Source organism: Homarus americanus, unplaced genomic scaffold (assembly GCF_018991925.1).
Source record: "Homarus americanus isolate GMGI-L3 unplaced genomic scaffold, GMGI_Hamer_2.0 scaffold24523, whole genome shotgun sequence".
In the NCBI taxonomy this organism is placed as follows: Eukaryota; Metazoa; Arthropoda; class Malacostraca; order Decapoda; family Nephropidae; genus Homarus; species Homarus americanus.
The window spans coordinates 1,114,154-1,120,153 of record NW_024744357.1 but is presented as its reverse complement, the minus strand read 5'-3'; positions in this window follow the sequence as shown (position 1 = coordinate 1,120,153).

Sequence of the window (6,000 nt, the reverse complement as noted above, 5' to 3'; positions counted from 1 at the left end):
TGAGGGGGGAAGAGGAGAAGTCTCCTGGGACGGAAAAGAAGTCTACTGGGGACGGGGGAGAATTCTGCTGGGGGCGGAGCAGAAGTCTGCTGACGGACGCGGAGAGAACTCAGCTAGGGGTTAGGGAGTAGTTTGCTGTGGGCGGGGAGAAATCTGTTTGGGGGGGGGAGAAGCCTGCAGTGGGCGGAGAAGTCTGCTGGGGCGGGAAAGAAGTCTGTTGGGGGCAGTGGAGAAATCTGCTGGGAGGGGGGGAGAAGTCTGTTGGGGCGGGAAGGAAGTCTGTTGGGGGCAGTGGAGAAGTCTGCTGGGAGGGGAGAAATTTGCTGGAAGCGGGGTAGAAGTCTGCTGGGGTTTGGGAGAAGTCTGCTGGGAGCGGGGGAGAAGTCTGCTGGGGGCTTGGGAGAAGTCTGCCTGGGGCGGGAGAGAAGTCTGTTGCGGGCGGAGAAGTCTGCTGGGGTTGGGGAGAAGTCTACTGGGCGAGACGAGAGACGTGGGGACGTAGTGTGTCTGGGGATGGGACAGAAGGTAGTGAGTGTGCAGTTGCGTGAGGTAAGGAGGATAGGTTGCTGGGGGTAGGTCTCTCAGGCAGTGAAGAGAGAGAGAGAGAGAGAGAGAGAGAGAGAGAGAGAGAGAGAGAGAGTAAGATTGAAAGTTTGACTGTTAGAGAAGGAATTCCAACTAATTCAATTATATGAAAACAGAAGTGCCCTAACTGAAGGTCGGATAGGATCTGTAAGATGGTATAGACATATTAAGAGACTGAGAAGCGAAACACTGCTAAGGTTCGGTTAAAAACGATGTTGTCCATTTAGAATCTTTAAATGATCGTCCCAGTTTGAATTTTTGACAGACTAATATACAGATATTATCGCTTTTTCTTAAGTGTTTTCATTAAGCAAGACACACACACACACACACACACACCGGTTGTCCATAAGTTATCTGACTAATTTCAAACCTTAATAGCCTAAAAAAATATTACAGATAGAACACAGTTGAAGCCGATTAAGGTAAGAAGAATACTCCTCAGTTGTTCATCAGGTAAAACAAAACCAACGTGTTCTGTCTATGATATATTTGAGGATTTAAAATAAGTCAGATAATATACAGCGACACCCTGTATATATAATTTTAAGGTCAATTAACTGCATGATTGATTTTGATTTTGCCGCTTGCAGCGGCTACTTTATTGTGCACCCCACACTCATCCTGTGAGCGGTAGCGCAAAAGGATTACAGAGTAGGGTTTACAAAGGGTCATAATAATTAACCCCCGTTGTCAGGATATTATGGCACTGAATGTTACACAGTATTTCATTTACATTATTTGTTTAGTTCTATACATAAAGGGTAACTTATTCACAAATGCGTGAATACAGGCGTGTGAGGCAGTATGTCTGGCCTCACACTTTGTTATTCACATTTACGTGGGAGGTATTCAAGCACATTGCGTATTTGGTTCTGTACATGAGAATTGATATAGTTACTAAGTGCAAAAAAGTGGATACAATCTTAATATGTCGGCTATCTTGCCATTAGAGATGAAGTGTTGTGCCATTTCACACACAGTGTGCTTGGACCTGTCCCTAAAAGGTTCTATCTTCACACAGTCGAGGACGTAGTGTTCAAGTGTGTGGCCATATGTATGGCCACACACTTTACATTTAGTTTTGTTTACATCTGCTTGAGGAACATACTGCCAAAGGTACTTATATCCTAACCTTAATCTAGCGGTTACAACATCTTGTAATCTAGTGATCTTGTTACTTGCTCCATATACATGTTTCACTTGATACATCTCATCATGGTAACCTATGGATCGACTAGTGCCTGTTTGCACTTGTCTACTTGCGTCAAACTCATCAATAAGTCCTTTCCTAATTACAGTTTTAAGGGTTCTTTTTGAGAACCCAAATTGTATTCAACGGTGTCTTTGTTAGACGCGAGTTTGGCGAGGGCATCAACTCTGTCATGTTTTATGAGGCCTATGTGAGAGGGGATCCACAACAGTTTGACCCTGACACCCCGGTCGACAAGGCACGCATATTTGTGTCTGGCTTCAGAGACAAGAGCGTGACAACCTGAGTCGAGGGTGCCAAGGGCAAGTAGTGAGGATAGAGAGTCAGTGATGATGAAACTGTCAGTAACAGTGGTTTCAATGAATTTAATAGCTGTGAGTATGGCAAATAATTCAGTTTGTAGAGTGGATACCCAGTTGTTAATTCTAACTCCTTTCTCAATTATATTACCGTCAGGTTGAGTCACAACAATAGCACTTCCAGCCCTCCCACAGGCGGTGTTTAGAGATCCATCAGTGTAGATGGTCTGTGTGATATTATCATCAGTCTGTAGAGTGTGTATGTGAAAAAGAGCTCTCAATTTGGCAGTGTGTTGGAGATAAATGGTTTGTATAATTAATTTTTTAGGCGGATACGTCGGAATTGTGATATCGAAGGGAACTGTCCGCCAGGGTGGCAGGAAGCGCTGTTGTGTCTCAACTTTGTACAGGTGGTCTAGTCCAAACATCTTCATATGTGTAGCTGTAGTTTGGATCCATTTAGACTCAGTAGTCCCATGGTTCATACATTCTAGCAATTTTAAGGAAACAATGTTATCAGGATCACCACGCAGAAGCCTCAGGGCTATCATGAGGTTGACTTCAATTATTCTATCTTTAACACTGGGTATACCTAGTTCTTTCCTCATATTAAGTACTTTAGTGCTCATGGGACATCCTAGGATAATTCTGAGGGCTTTATTTTGCATTTTCTCGAGCTTGTCAACGCCTTTCCCGTCACGAATGACCAGGGCTGGTGCGTGGTAATCTATCAGAGATCTTATATAGCCTAGGTACATTGTTTTAACAATTCTAATATTAGCACCATAGTGCGGGCTGTACCCCGCTACACTTCTAAGAGGTCTCAGTCTGTCAGTACATTGGCGGGTTAGCTGTTGTATGGCAGGTAGGGTACAAGGGACGGAAACACCAAGATATTTAAAAGAAGAAACATAGTCAATAGTGTTGTTACCTATCTTGAACTTGGCGGGGCCGCGTTTGCGGTTACCAGCTTGTTTGTTGAACACCTTAGTTTTGTCAGTGGAGATAATAAGACCGAGGTGTTCACAGGCTGCGTATACATGGTTCAGGGTGGTTTGCATTTCACGATGAGTTTTAGTATGTATAAGAATATCATCAGCATAGCTGATTGAGATATTGCTGGGGTTGTCTGGTATTAAATTTAATAATGCATTCATAAGAACATTGAACAAAGTGGGGCTAAGTACTCCACCTTGAGGGGTACCAAGTTGCATATCTTTAACTTCACTTTTGTAACCCTGAAACAGTGCAGCAGCCCTTCTGTTGGTTAGGTAACCACTTATCCAGTGTAACAGCCTACCTCCTATATCCATTTTGGCTAGTTCGTACAATATCAGTTGCCTATTGGCAATATCAAATGCAGCTTTTAGGTCAAGAAATGTGGTGTATCTGTGCCTTTCATCGCCATGCACAGTTAGGAATGTGGTGATGCAATTATGTACACCTTTACCATGGGTGAAGCCATTTATGTTAGGAGACACGTGTTCTCTGATTCTATATAAGAGTCTGCCAAGAACCATCCTCTCAAAGGTTTTACACAGGCAGCTGGTTAGTGATATGGGACGAAAGGCATCAGGCTGTCCTGGTTTCGGTATTGGTACAACAATACTGCTGGTCCATGATGTGGTAGGGTGTGTCATAGGGGGGAAGATCAGCTAAAACTAATGGCCAAATCACTTTTTTGGTAGATTTTAGTGTATATAAACAGAAAATAATTTCAGTTTCAATATTTTGCAACCTTTTGCTAGGTAAATTTTAGCGTGAAATTTATCGAAAATCTAACGTACAGCTGCATTAGTGCATTACAATTAAATAGTGAACATTGCTTTCTGACTTCATTCTTTAACAACCCAACTAACAATATTTTTTTCTGTTTCAGATTCTGATGCATTTATAAGTTGATAATATTTGCGATGGCTGCTTGTGTCAGGACGAGGAACCAAAAATCCAGCCATCTCAGTCACTATCTTGGATCTGGGAGAGAGCTCCTGAAGTCGGAGTTGCCTACATTGAGAGATGCTTTGAGATACGGTGTTTTAATCGGGCAAATCAGTGAAAAGAACCAAAGAACTTACACAAACAAAGACATTGCCAGTGATATGACCAAAGCTGTCTTGGCACAGTACACTCTGGCTAACGCTCAGTTCAAGCCTCCAGTTATAACAAGTCAGAAGAAGATTAGTGAGAGACTGCTAGCCAGTTGGGAAAAGGCAAGAGATATCTCTCTTGGGAGAGGAAAACTTGCAGTTAAGGACAGCTTTGCAAGCAACTGGACCAGTTATTTGACATAATTACTTGCAAGTGCCCAATTGTTCTCTGTCCTGAGTTTGGATGCGATCGTGACTGTAAATCCGAGGCCCACATCTCCTGTATTTGCAAGCGTGAACTGAAGATTCCTGTGATCGAACTGGCATTTGTCAAAGCACAGAGAGAGAAGACTGGCAGTATAGGGGCTCTCATGATTTCTAGCCAAAATATTCCGGAGTCCAAGAGACAGGAGGCTGCCACAGAGAGACAGACGAGGAGAAGAGTTGCCGAGGAAAAGAGACTTGAGAAGGCCCAGGGTGAGGTAAAAAAGGCCGATGATTGGAGTCAAGCTGATTCAGAGTTTAATGACTTCCCCATGGCTGATCCGAGTGCTGACCAGGAGAATGGTGACTTTGTCCCTAACCGAGAAAATAATGATCCCAAACCTTCCAGGCATAAGATTCGAAATAGGAAAGATATCCCGAGCATAGCTCTGGCCAGCATGCGACACCACACTGGTCTCAGAGAAACTGCAGAGATAGCAACAGCTGCCTGGGTTGACGGTGGTTTGATAACACCTGATGATGTTCACCTGGTGATAGATCATAACAAAGTAAGGAGAGCTCAGGAGAAACTTGTCAGTAACCTAGAAGAGGAGTTTGATAAGGGGATAAGAGAAAATGGAATCAATTGTTTGTTCTTTGATGGGAGAAGGGATGACACTAAAGTGTTCATGAAAGTTGGAGATTCTGACAAGTTGTTCCCTGCCATGGTGAAGGAGGAACACTACTCCTGCTGCAGTGAACCAGGAGGGAAGTATCTGTGGCATTTCACTCCAGAGAAAGATGACATCAGGAAACCAGCTGAGATAGTGGCAGATAACATTGTGAACTGGCTCAGAGAGAGGAACGTAGACCAGACCCTGCAGGCCATTGGAGGGGACAGCACCAACACGAACACAGGGTGGCAAGGGGGAGTCATACAGTGGATAGAGCGGAAGATTGGGAGGAAGCTGGTCTGGATTGTTTGTGACCTCCACACCAACGAGTTGCCACTCAGACATCTGATCCAGGAGCTGGATGGCAAGACTCTTTCAAACAACACATGGTCTGGTCCTCTTGGCAAGATGCTGCACTGAGTTAGAAATAAATCCGAGCTTTGAAAAAATCACAGTTGGCCCTCCACTCGTTGAGCTTGCACATACTGTCATTGACGACCTGAGTACTGACCAGTACTATGGTTACATGATTTGCAGTGCCATCAAAACTGGGGTCATGCCTGATAGACTTGCTTACCTGCAGATAGGTCCAGTCTCACATTCTAGGTGGCTCAGAACGGCTCTCAGGTTCTGCTGAATTTGGGTCGCTCATCATAAACTGAAAGGGAACCAGCTTCACAACCTGAGACTTATTGTCCAATTCATCGTGAGTGTCTACTTGCCAAATTGGTTCAACACCAGGGTCAAGTCATCGTTCTCCGAAGGTCCGAGGCATGTTCTCTTCCAGCTTGAGCTCCTGAGGAGTCAGCCAAGGAAGGTTGTTCAGATTGTGGAGCAGACTGTGAGGAGATCTTCCTGGTATGCTCATCCCGAGGCAGTTCTACAGACAATGCTCTGCAGTAAGGATGAGGAGGAGAGAAGAGTGGCAGTCAAAAAGA